This window comes from Sarcophilus harrisii, chromosome 5 (genome assembly GCF_902635505.1).
Source record: "Sarcophilus harrisii chromosome 5, mSarHar1.11, whole genome shotgun sequence".
In the NCBI taxonomy this organism is placed as follows: Eukaryota; Metazoa; Chordata; class Mammalia; order Dasyuromorphia; family Dasyuridae; genus Sarcophilus; species Sarcophilus harrisii.
In genome coordinates, this window is record NC_045430.1 from 109,506,215 (window position 1) to 109,519,838 (window position 13,624).

At 33.7% G+C, this 13,624-nt stretch overlaps 1 non-coding gene across 1 annotated transcript; it reads left to right on the forward strand.

Moving 5' to 3' along the window:
- Window positions 1-12,915: 12,915 nt before the first annotated feature.
- Window positions 12,916-13,019, forward strand: LOC111721078. The gene has a single exon (XR_002770442.1). It is a non-coding gene; the product is annotated as a U6 spliceosomal RNA (small nuclear RNA).
- The last annotated feature ends 605 nt before the right edge of the window (window positions 13,020-13,624 follow it).

The window sequence follows — 13,624 nt, forward strand, 5'->3', positions numbered from 1 at the left end:
GGCAAGTCATTTAACCTCTAGAATGACTTGAGCCTCGGTTTCCTTATGAAATGAAGGGGTTCTTGACAAGGTGATCTTGAGGCTTCTTTATAGATCTAAAATCATAGTCTATTGTATTAAGGACTAGCACTCCCTTAGATTTTTCTATCATGTTCCCAAGAGCCACGTCATTCTGCCAGATTGCATCAGTGTCTAATCAGTACCCTCTAATTGGAGAGAGTGGAGCAAAGAGTTCTTCCCAAAGCCTCCATTCAAGGAGGGCATCCATGGCTGCTTTACTTTATTTCCCATCCAGCTTCACTCTTTGTGCCCCTTCATCATGCCTTTGTGCCAGGTACTTTACCCACTCATGCCAATTCCTTTTTCAACTTCCTTTTGTGTTTTGTTTCCCCCTCTGCCCCCATTCACTTATAAGCAATTTGAAGGCAAGAACTATCATTCTATTTTATATTTGTATCCTCCTATTTTAGTACAGTAGTACTGATACATAGTAGGCACTTAATAAATGTTTACTGACTATAGCTCCATTACAAATTAAGCAGTTCATGGCCTTGTTTTCTGGAAGAATTTCAAGTAATAGGATCATAAAATTTAAAACTCTAAGAATCAGTGAGTATAATTTCATTTTGTAGAAGATAAATTAAGGAACTTTTCCTATGTCAAATAGGTAGTAAGAGGCAGAACAAGGATCTGATCTAATCTTCTGAACCCTGATGTAATGACCATTCCACCAGTTTACCTGCCTCCTTCAATCTTTCCCTCTTTTCTAGATATTTAGGAACTATAGTTATATTACATTATTTTAATTGATAGTTCAAAATAAATCTTTGAATAACATTTGGTTGATGGAGTTCCCAGAAAAAAAAAGCAAATAAATAATTTACAACTTACATCAATCCTACTTCTTCTATTTTTGCCTCTGTGACTGGGACAAGATGAGGAGTGGGGGGCAGTGCACATATTGAGCCTCATTTTCCTCATTGGTAAAATAAGGAGATTAAACTAGATGAACTTTTCAGTCCTTTCCACTACTAAATACTAAAGTTCCATGATAATTAAAATATATGTAAATTAATTTATCAACAAGAAGTCCTGTATTGCAATTTTCTTTTCTTTTTAATTTTATTAAAGTTTTTATTTACAAAACATATGCATGAAAGTTGCTGGTTATAAAATAAACCCACATAAGTCATCAGCATTCTTATATATCACTAACAAAATCCAACAGAGTTACAAAGAGAAATTCCATTTAAAGTAACTACTGATAATATAAAATATTTAGGAATCTATCTGCCAAGGAAAAATCAGAAACTTTATGAGCAAAATTACAGACCACTTTTCACACAAATTAAGTCTGATCTAACCAATTGGAAAAATATTAAATGCTCTTGGATAGGGCGAGCAAATATAATAAAGATGACAATACTACCTAAACTAATCTATTTATTTAGCGCTATACCAATCAGACTCCCAAAAAACTATTTTAATGACCTAGAAAATAACAACAAAATTCATATGGAAAAACAAAAGGTCAAGAATTTCAAGGGAATTGATAAAAAAAATCAAATGAAGGTGGCTTAGCTGTACCAGATCTAAAATTATATTATAGAGCAGCAGTTACCAAAACCATTTGGTATTGGCTAAGGAATAGATTAGTTGATCAGTGGAATAGGTCAGGTTCAAGGGACAAACAGTCAACAACTATAGCAACCTAGTCTTTGACAAACCCAAAGACCCCAGCTTTTGGGATAAGAACTTACTGTTTGACAAAAATTGCTGGGAAAATTGGAAACTAATATGGCAGAAACTAGGCATGGATCCACACTTAACACCGTACACCAAGATAAGGTCAAAATGGGTTCATGACCTAGGCATAAAGAATGAAATTATTAATAAATTAGAGGAACACAGGATAGTTTACCTCTCAGACCTGTGGAAGGGAAGGAATTTATGACCAAAGAAGAACTAGAGATCATTACTGATCACAAAATAGAAAATTTCGATTATACCAAACTGAAAAGTTTTTGTACAAACAAAACTAATGCCGACAAGATTAGAAGGGAAGCAATAAACTGGGAAAAATATTTTTACAGTCAAGGGTTCTGATAAAGGCCTCATTTCCAAAATATATAGAGAATTAACTCTAATTTATAAAAAATCAAACCATTCTCCAATTGAAAAATGGTCAAAGGATATGAACAGACAGTTCTCAGATGAAGAAATTGAAACTATTTTTAGTCATATGAAAAGATGCTGCAAGTCATTATTAATCAGAGAAATGCAAATTAAGACAACTCTAAGATACCACTACACACCTGTCAGATTGGCTAAGATGACAAGAAAAAATAATGATGATTGTTGGACGGGATGCGGGAAAACTGGGACACTGATACATTGTTGGTAGAGTTGTGAACGAACCAACCATTCTGGAGAGCAGTTTGGAACTATGCTCAAAAAGTTATCAAACTGTGCATACCCTTTGATCCAGCAGTGTTACTACTGGGCTTATATCCCAAAGAGATCATAAAGAAGGAAAGGGACCTGTATGTGCACGAATGTTTGTGGCAGCCCTTTTGTAGTGGCTAAAAACTGGAAACTGAATGGATGTCCATCAGTTGGAGAATGGCTGAATAAATTATGGTATATGAATATTATGGAATATTACTGTTCTGTAAGAAATGACCAACAGGATAATTTCAGAAAGGCCTAGAGAGACTTAACGAACTGATGCTGAGTGAAATGAGCAGGACCAGGAGATCATTATATACTTCAACAACAATACTATATGATGACCAGTTCTGATGGATCAGGCCATCCTCAGACAACGAGATCAACCAAATCATTTCTAATGGAGCAGTAATGAACTGAACTAGCTATACCCAGAAAAAGAACTCTGGGAGATGACTAAAAACCATTACATTGAATTCCCAATCCCTATATTTATGCACACCTGCATTTTGATTTCCTTCACAAGCTAATTGTACAATAATTCAGAGTCTGATTCTTTTTGTACAGCAAAATAATGTTTTGGTCATGTATACTTATTGTGTATCTAAGTTATATTTTAATATATTTAACATCTACTGGTCATCCTGCCATTTAGGGAGGGGGTGGGGGTAAGAGGTGAAAAATTGGAACAAGAGGTTTGGCAATTGTTAATGCTGTAAAGTTACCCATGTATATATCCTGTAAATAAAAGGCTATTAAATAAAAAAAAAAAGAAAAGAAAAGAAAAGAAAATCAACAAACCAATAAATTTAAAAAAAAAAAAAAAAAACAATACTGTATGATGACCAGTTCTGATGGACCTGGCCATCCTCAGCAATGAGATCAACCAAATCATTTCCAATGGAGCAGTAATGAACTGAACCAGCTACGCCCAGAGAAAGAACTCTGGGAGATGACTAAAACCATTACATTGAATTCCCAATCCCTATGTTTTTGCTCCACCTGCATTTTGATTTCCTTCACAAGCTAATTGTACAATATTTCAGAGTCTGATTCTTTTGTACAGCAAAATAATAGTTTAGTCATGTATACTTATTGTGTATCTAATTTATATTTTAATATATTTAACATCTACTGGTCATCCTGCCATCTGGGGGAGGGAGTGGGGGGGTAAGAGGTGAAAAATTGGAACAAGAGGTTTGGCAATTGTTAATGCTGTAAAGTTACCCATACATATAACCTGTAAATAAAAGGCTATTAAATTAAATTAAATTAAATTAAATTAAAAAACATATGCATGGGTAATTTTTCAACACTAACCCTTGCAAAATTTTCTATTCCAAATTTTCCCCTCTTTCTCCCCACCCCTTCCCCTAGATGGCAGGTAGTCCAATACATGTTAAATATGTTAAAATATATGTTAAATCCAACATATGTATACATATTTTACAGTTATCTTATAATTTCTTTTTTTAGTATTTCCCCAATCACATGTGAAAACAATTTTTAATATTTTTTTGAATTTGACTTCTAAAATTCTATCCTTCCCTCTTTCTCCTGCCCCTCCCTGATTATGGTATGCAATCTGATATAAATTATATATCTATTGCAATAATTCCTAAACAATAATCTTAGTATAATAATTATAGTTTAATTATTGAAATAAGTGATCTAATAGTCTCATTACTCTATAATATTTGCAGTGGCTAGTTTTCTTCTATTATTCAATTCTAGATCAGAATCATTGTCAATCTGTAGGATTTATACAAGTGCTATATACTGATTAATTAACTGTTTTAGTGGACTGACCCTCTAAATGTATGTCATAATTTGGAAAACACATCTTCAATACATTGGGTCTCTAAATGTGCACTGTTAAAATGAACCTTTTTGAAAGACTGTGGATCTAATTGAAGAAGCCCCATAATATTCTGGGTCATTATATAATTATCACAATGTCATCTGCAAATAGGTTTTTTTGGACAATCTCATTATCTTTACGGAATTATCATTTATTTGAATTCTAAGCAGGAATCACTGAATGAATGAAGTATTTATTAAGTGCTTACTTAATGATACTATGCACTATGAAGAAAAATAGAGAAGTCAGACAGTCTCTCCTCTTAAGGAACTCGTACATTTTAATGGTGGACTCCAAATGGAATCACAAAGAATCAGACATGACTGAAAGATAGAATGAATGTAATAATAATGAAAGGTTAATTAGGCGAAGTTATTTCCATAATCTATACCTCACTACCTAGAACCCCAAGCTCTAGACCCACATATACCAGAACCAATCCTGGGTCATACCTTAGGGAATAACTGCAACTCTTTGACTTACTATGCCCTTCCCTAGAGTTTACTTTGAAAATATTTTCATTTATAGGTGTAGGTAAAAGGTGGGATGTCTCCCAGATTCCATAAAAGTACCCACATATCAGGTACAAGTTGGCTTTTATTTCAACCCACAGAAAATCCAAAAAAGCACAAAAAACTCATAGGTTATCCCAAGTTTAGGGGTTATTATTTGAAATTCTTTTGAAAGAATAGAGAATGTCCTAATGTATCTCTTTCAAGAGACAAAGATGTCCACACAGCCCACAATGTCAGAAAGAACAATGAGAAAGGATTAAAATTATGACATGAAGAAGCAAAATACCAAAACTTTGCATACTGCTATTACTGTGAGTTATTTGATTAATGTATTTCTGGAAGATATCAGATATAAAAAGCAATTGACCTGAAAACCAAGTCTGAATAATTTAAGATCAATTATCAGACATCCAAGAAAAATAGTAAAAAGCAAATGTAAGCAATCATAAGGGATTAAATTGCTTACATTCTAATAATGTGAGATGCTACATGTGTCCTGTCAGAAACCTATCATCAGAGTTCATAGGTGAATTCTAACTGGACAAAGTATTTAGAAGCAATGTCATACTTTAATTGTCTTTAAAGAAGAATGGAAAGAGAGGGGAAGATGAATATCTTCTAAGGGATTGGGAGGAGAGGAAAAATAAAAGATCAAAGAAATGATGTCACACTATTAGAAAGCTCAGATACAAGTATATAAACAAAGAAGAAATGGGAGAAGTGAATGAAACTTGAACCTCATTTTTATCTGGATTACAGAAATGCATTTCACTCAACAAAGAAGCAATGAGAGAAAGGAAGGAAGCTGGGAGGTAAGAAGAAAATTAGCTTAAAGGTCAGATTATTATAAATCAAAACAAAGGACACACAAAAATACAACAAGTCTACATGAAGTGGTAAAAAAATGGAAAATAAGGAGAGTTCAAATCAGTTGGGGAATGACTAAATAAATTATGGCATATAAATGTAATGGAATGTGATTATGCTGTAAGAAACCAAAAAGAGGATATTTTCAGAGAAACTTAGGAAAACTTGTATAAATTGATTCATAGTGGAGAAAGAAGAACCAGAAGAACAGTCTATACAATTGTAATAATATTTTAAAAACAAAAACCTTGGAAAAACTTAGAAAATTTGATCAATACTATAATTCATTAAAAAAACATGTTCTATCATATTCTTATAGGGAACTTATGGAATCAGAGTATAAATGGTGACATAATTTTTTATGATCAATACAGGAATTTTTTTTTGCTAAACTATATATATATATATATATATATATATATATATATATATATATATATATGGAATTTGTTGTTTTTGGCTTTTTCCTTCAATTAAAGTAGAAGAAAGTGGCAAAGAGAGAAAGTGGATCTTCTATGAAAAATACAATTTAATTTAAAATATTAAAATAATAGAAGAATCACTGAATACCAATACTTCTATCCCATCTTCTCTACCTTGTCCAGGATGTGTGACCCCTAAGAGAGAAGCACAACAGGAAGAAAAAAAAAAAACTAGAAGATCTACAAAGTAATAACACAGAAACTTCTTAGAAGAAGGGACTCAGATATTTTAAAACTTAAATTTCATGAAGAATATGGAGAATAAGAAAGGAATAAATAAGCATAAAGGTCATAAATCAGAGAATAAAAGTCTAGAGTTGACATAAAGAGAATTAAAAGAGTGAAAGAAAAAAAAATATTTTTTAGAAAAAGGCACAGAAAATAAAAAAAAATTCACAAACTAGTTAAAGGAGAGAAGAAAAGGAGGTATTTCATTTGACTAGTTAACCAGGAGAAATAAAAGAGAAGAATAATTTAATAACTAGATAAAAATGAATTAGTTAAGTGAAATTCCAAAATTAGGGAAAGGGGTGACAAAGTGGGTAGTATTACTGATGAGTGGAAAAAACAGAGAGAACTGAATTTCCTTAAAGTAGATTAAGTAAAACCAGATAAAAAGATTTTTTTAAAAAACTTTTTTCACAGATGAAAAGGAATTTTTAAAAACTCATAATTCAGAAAAGAAATAGAGACAATTGGAAAAAAAAGCAAACATATTTCATAACTTTAAATTTAAATGGATTAAAAATCCCATACACTTTTTTAAAGTGACAAATTGGATAAGAAAACAATGCCAGAAACATCAACGACAAAGAATTAAAATTATGACATGAAGAAGCAAGATACATAGAATTTTCATACTGTTGTACAATGTGTTACTTACAAAAAATGTACCTAAGAAGAAAAAAAAAAGAAATACACAAAACAAAATGACTAGAACAAAAATCACTATTCATCAGTGAATCCAAAAAAGCAAAAGTTGTAATCATGCTATAAGACAAACAAAAACAAAAATTCACAGCAGAAAAAGGAGGTAAACAAGGAAACTACATTATGTTGAAAGAAACCATAGACAAAAAACTAATAAGTATGGTAAATCTATATATAATAAAATTAATTTGGGAAAACAAAAGTTCTAGAATATTGAAGTAAATAATCAAAAAGATATGAATAAAGAGTGAATAACACTTATATACCCCAAATTATAGCATAAATCAAATTTGATATTGCTTCAAAAAAATAAAAAGGTAAAGCAATAAAAAGACCCAGACAAGGAAGAATCAGAAACAAAGGAATTCAACAACCCAGTGTTTGATAAATCAGAAAACATCAATTACTTAGGAAAGAATATGTTATATGGAAAAAACTGTTGGGAAAACTGGAAATCAGTTTGGTAGAAATTAGTAGGCTTAGACCAGCATGTTACATCATATTCCACAATAAATTCTAAAGGGAAATGTTTCTAATATTAAATGTGATACCATAAAAAATTATACAAGAAGCAGACCATATATATTTCTCTTATAGCTTTGGATAGAAAATATGTCCTTAACCAAACAAGGAATAAAAGCAATTTCAAAGTATAAAATAGATAATTTTGATTGTACAAAACTAAACATCTAGAGGAACAAAAATTTGGAACATAAGGTTTTGCAAAGGTGAATGTTGAAAACTATCTTTACACATATTTGAAAAAATAAAATATTATTTAAAAAAAAGAAAAAAGAAAGAAATTATGAAGAGGCTGAAAAACTTTACATGAACTGATGTTGAATGAAGTGAGCAGAACCAAGAGAATATTGTACACAATGGCAATTTATGTTATGATCAATGTGATAGGCTTGGCACTTTTTTAACAATGAGGCAAGTCAAGGCAATTCCTATAAATTTGGGATGGAAAATGCCATCTGCATGCAGAGAAAGAACTATGGAGACTGAATGTGAACCAAAGTAGAGTATTTTAATGTTTTTGTTATTTGCTTTCTTTTCTCATGCTTTTTCCCTAAGAAAGGAAGAGGTTAGTTGAAAAAGAAATCTTTATATTAAATATCTCAGATAAGGTTTGGTATCAGAGATTAAGAAACAAAAGATATATAAGACCAATAACTATTTTTCAATAGAGAAGTGGTTAAAATATATAATTATCAAAAGAGTGGCTAAATAGTCATAACCACATGAAAGAATGCTCCAAAACCATTAATAATGAGAAATGAAAATCAAAGCAACCTTAAGGTTTTATTTCATATCCTACAAACTGGCAAATGTGACAAAAGATGGGAATAGTAATTGTTGGAGGGGTTAAAGGAAAATAAAAACACTAGTATATGTGGTTGATAGAGCTGTGATTGATAACTATGGGAGAAGGGGGAATTTGTAATTATACAAATAAAGTAACTAAAATGCCTATCCCTTTGACCCAGAGATTTCATTACTAAAAAGTCATCAATAAGAAAAGAGTTCTTATACACACCAAAATATTTAAAGTTCTTTTTTTGTCGTGCAAAGAATTGGGGGAAAGAAGGGAATAAAGGTCCATCAATGGAGAAGTGTGTTTGAAAGGTTCTTATTTGGTTTTCTGAATGTCTTGGAGCAGCCTTTGTTTTAGCAGAGTAATCACCAAAAGAATAGCCAGGTGTCCAAAAGTCTTTATTGTCTCCTTTGCCTGGTGCTCAGCTAACTTTCTTAGAGGCCTTCCAGAGTCTTGGTTTCAGTGGAGAAGCTAAGGAGGCCAGGCCAACCACAACAAGGCTGATGAAGATGGAAATGAATCTCTCTCTCCTTGGTTCTGAGAGCTTGAGCTCCCGCCTCCAGTCTGCTTGTCTTTCCTGGCTCTGAATCTGAGTCCCTTGGCTGAATTTGTGCTTATATGTGCTACATTGAGTATAAATCAATCATTGTATCACTAGGAAACCATTATTTGTTATAAGAATAACTCAATCATACTGAACTATTAAGCACCATGCTAAACTAGACAACCATTGTCTTTATCAATTCTACTGACTTAACAACTTGTAAGAATCTTTGTTTCAAGTTCAGAGGTGGTCTGGCCCATAATATCTCCCGCTTTCTTTTGTTTTAGAACATAGGTGGTCATGCCCTCCCTGACTTCTCAAGGAAGTGAGAACCCCAAAAAGGAGGTGATCATGCCTTCCCTGACTCCTCAAAAAAGGAGTGAAAACACCAAAAAAGGAGGTGATCATGCCCTCCCTCACGTCTCAGGAAGGGAGATGAAAACGCCAAAGGAAATGGGGAATCAAACCAGATTAGTGGGTTTCTAAAGGATCTCACTTAAAACAGGTATACATAAATCCATCAACATGGGAGTTATTACATAAGCACATAGCAATACAGCACAGGCTAGTATTGATGTAACAAACAACATGAATCAACATGAGGAATTATACATGTCCATAAGTCCTAGAATTAGTCCAAAATCAATCTATTGTCCATTACTTGACATATGTAGGGAATCCAATAATCCCTGGAAGTTTTGAAGTCCTGCATCAGTCTTATCAACAATTTTTCATCTCAGGGAATCCAATGATTTCTGCAGATTTTGAAGTCCCATATCAGTCTTATCATGTCTCAGGGAATCCAATAATTCCTCCTGGTTTTGAAGTTCTACAACAGTCTCATTATCAGTCATGCTCTTTCAGTGTCAGATGTTTCTTAGGTCTTCTCCTTTGTTTCTAAGTTTTTCTCTTTTTCTGTCTTTCTCCAATGGACAAGGTGAATATAGCTCGTTGGCACCCATCTGATTCCTTCTCCATTTGTAGAGATACAAGCAAACCCTCTCCCCTAAGCAGTTAACCTATGTAGTCCCTTCCATTTACCATTTTCTGGATCTCTCCACGTTACCTGGAAATTATATTGGAGCTGCTCGCACTGGACACTGTTCTTCTCTTGGGTTAAAAAGCCTGTATTCTCCCCAATTGTAATCTGTTCCTCTCATCTGATTGCTTCTCTGCTGGTTGATCATGTAATTCCTTTTTCCCATCTGATTGCTTTTCTGCTGATTGATCATATCAGAGTCCTGAACTTCTGAAGACTCTCTGGGTGTAACCTCAGTTGCCATCATACCCCACCTGTTTTTTGTTTTAGGTCTTGGAGGTGGGCCCTGCCTCTCATTTCCCTGGGTCATTCTACATTCTACATAGGGTTTTGAGTCTTGTTTTCCCGCTCTGTTTTCTCCCTCTATCTCTATGCCAACATTGAGCTTTCAGATGCCCTACTTTACCATACTAAAAGCATTGACAAGTATCTCTGGAAGTCCTTTGCCAAGAGGGACCCTGTCTTCTCATGTTCTGCATCATATCCTGGGTATGAAAGGCATTTGTGCCCACTATGGCACAGAGTCTTATGATCTCCTCTAAAGGAGCATCTTTGTATAGTCCCCATATAATTCTTCTACAAACTTCATTAGCATTTTCTTTAGTGAGTTGTTTGATCATTATTGCATTTTCTCCAATAGTTCTTGTGACAGCTGCCTGCAAACGTCCCACAAAATCAGCAAAGGGTTCATTAGAACCTTGCTCTATTTTCATGAAGGCTTCCCCTCTATCTTTTCCTGGGAGGGAGCCCCATGCTTTGATAGCAGCAGAAGCAATTTGCTCATATGCTGCTATGGGGTAATTAATCTGTGCTGAAGTATCTGCATACTGACCTTTACCTGCTAGTTGGTCAAAGGTGATTTGTATATTAACTCCAGTTTGCCTATTTCATTGGGATTGTATTCTACATAGTTCACTATATTCCAAAAGCCACAACAAGTTTTGTCCAGGTTCTAAATATGTCCTTGCTATAGATTTCCAATCACTAGGGGTTAAGATTTCATAAGTCAAATTCTCTAATACCATCTTAACAAAAGATGATGTAGCCCCATAGAGAGTGCAACCCTTTTTTAAATCCTTTATTTTTTCCAGGTCAAAAGTAGTGTATCTTCTCCCTTATTGACCTGAAGAGTCAAACTCTTCAATAACAGAGTATGCATTTATCAAATCAGATATATCCTGTTCTTTTTTTAGCTTTAACTAGTGCCTTTTGTAATCTTGTCATAGGCTGCTTCATAGGTGGTGCTGATTGTGTTACTGCCCCTCCCTCTCCTCCTTCTTCCTCCACCCATGAAGGGTTAATTGAGGGGAGTAGGTCAGGCATTGGGGAATGCCCTAATGGCTCCTGCTGTGAAGCACCACACACTTTAATTTCATCAGAATTGAACTTAATTCCATTCTTGTCTAATTCTTCATCCTTTTCACCTAGTTTGTCAGTATCCTCCCCCTCCTGCACTTTCTTCTTTTTTCTTATTCTATAACTTATATAAATCCTTAAAGCCAATTGTATTAAGTTATATGTATAAAATGTTTCTTTAGGAATTGAATCAGGGCCATTATCATTGTAATATTCACATAATTGCTCTCCTACTAACTTCCACTCGTCTGGATCTAATTCTTTTTCCTTAGAGAACCAAGGAGATGTGTGTTTTAATATTTCGAAGAGTTCAATGATCTGCATCCAAGTTACAATCAAACATTGGTTTTTTTATGAGTTTAACTAAACTTTCAACACATATTCCTTGTGGTGAAGAAGTCTTTTTTCTAAACATTTGTCCCATTTCAGCTAAAATACTAGTTTAGCCCTTTACAAAGTTTCCTTGTTGTCTATTTTTGTACTTACCCTAATTTCTGGGTCACAGATGTAGGTTCTTAGTCCCACATTCAGACACCAAAATGTAATGTTCTCATTTGGTTTTCTGGAGGTCTTGAGAGCAGTCTTCTTTTCAGCAGAGTAATCACCACAAGCATAGTCAGGTGTTAAAGTCCAAATCCTTTATTATCTCCTTCACAATCTAGTTTTCCTGCCTGGAGCCCAGCGAGCTTTCTTGAGAGCCTTTCAGACCAGCCTTGGTCTCAGTAGGGGAAGTGCAAGAGGCCAGCCACCATGGTGGTGTGAGATGAAGTGAATGAATCTGGCTCTGAGTCTCTCAGTCCCCCAGGAGAGCCACCAAGAGCCTGACCAAAGATGGAATGAATCTCTCTCCTTGACTCTGAGAGCTTGAACTCCTGCCTCCAGTCCTTTGTCTTCTCTGGTTCTGTTGGGCCTTCTCAGTGGAGAAATGAAGGAACACAGGCCTGCCACCACAGTGATGTGAGATAGAATGAATCTGTCTCTGCATATCCCCTAGCTTATATGCTCTATTCTAAGTATAAACCAGTCATTATATCACTAGGAAACCATTATTTGTTGTAAGATTAAATCAATCATACTGAACTTGGAGAACTATTAATCACTATGCTAAACTAGACAACCATTGTGTTTATCAATTCCACTGACTTAGCACCTTGTAAGAATCCTTGTTTCAGGTTCAGAGTTCTGGCCCATAACTGTGCTATATATAAATGTAATGATATATTATTATTATGGTGTAGGAAATTATAATTGTGAGATCTGATAATCATATAATCAGAGCCAAGAAAACAAAACACATGATGAAAACAACATTGGAAATGGAAGGAAAACCATAAACTAATCAAAAGTGAGTCTTGCAAAATTACAAAGAACATACTTGGCTCTGAGAAAGAGATATGAGAAAATATTTCCATCTCTATCCCTTTCACTTTAAATGTACCACAATTGTGATACATTGCACACATTCAGGTTTTTTCAATGTTTTAATCATTCTTTTCTCTTCCTTGTGTTCCTTGAAGCATTATTACATGGGATGGTTCTTTACAAGAGTAGAATGGTTGTTTCAGCAGCACATATATTAAAATTAGAACAATGCAGAGAAGATTAGCATGGCACTTGTGCAAGGATGACATGCAAATTCATGAAGCATTTCATATTTTTAAAAGAAAATAAATAAAAAATAGAAGAAATAAATAGTGGGAGAAACTTTAATAATGCAAAAAATCAATAAAAATTAATTTTTAAAAATCATTGGTCATCTCCAAAACAATCATTTTAAAAGGCCTCTTCGTTCTATTTCAAGAAGTTATCCATAATAGATCTATTTAGAACCAATGTCCTATTAAGACAGAAAGAATCTACATGTCACCTTTTGTTATTAATTCCAAAAGGAAAAGTTTAAAGATTGTCAGTCAAAATCCAGAGCTTCCATTTGCAAGAAAAAATACTAAAACCATTCAGAAAAAAAGTGCAAGTACTAAGACACTGCAGTCAGGATCACATAAGACCTAAAAGTATCTGTTAAAAATGAAAGGAGATCTTGAAATATATTTCAAAAGATAAAGAGAAGATAAATAATGCTGAAAAGCTTAATATGTTCCTAATCAATCTTTAATGGAGTAGAAGATTTTCAAGCATTTCTGATGAAAAGATCAGAACTGAATAGAAACTCTAAAATATAAACACAGAAGTCCAGAAAAACCTAGAAATGTAAACTTACAGAGCAATTGGAGTGAGGTATACGATAAGGTAGTACTAACATTACA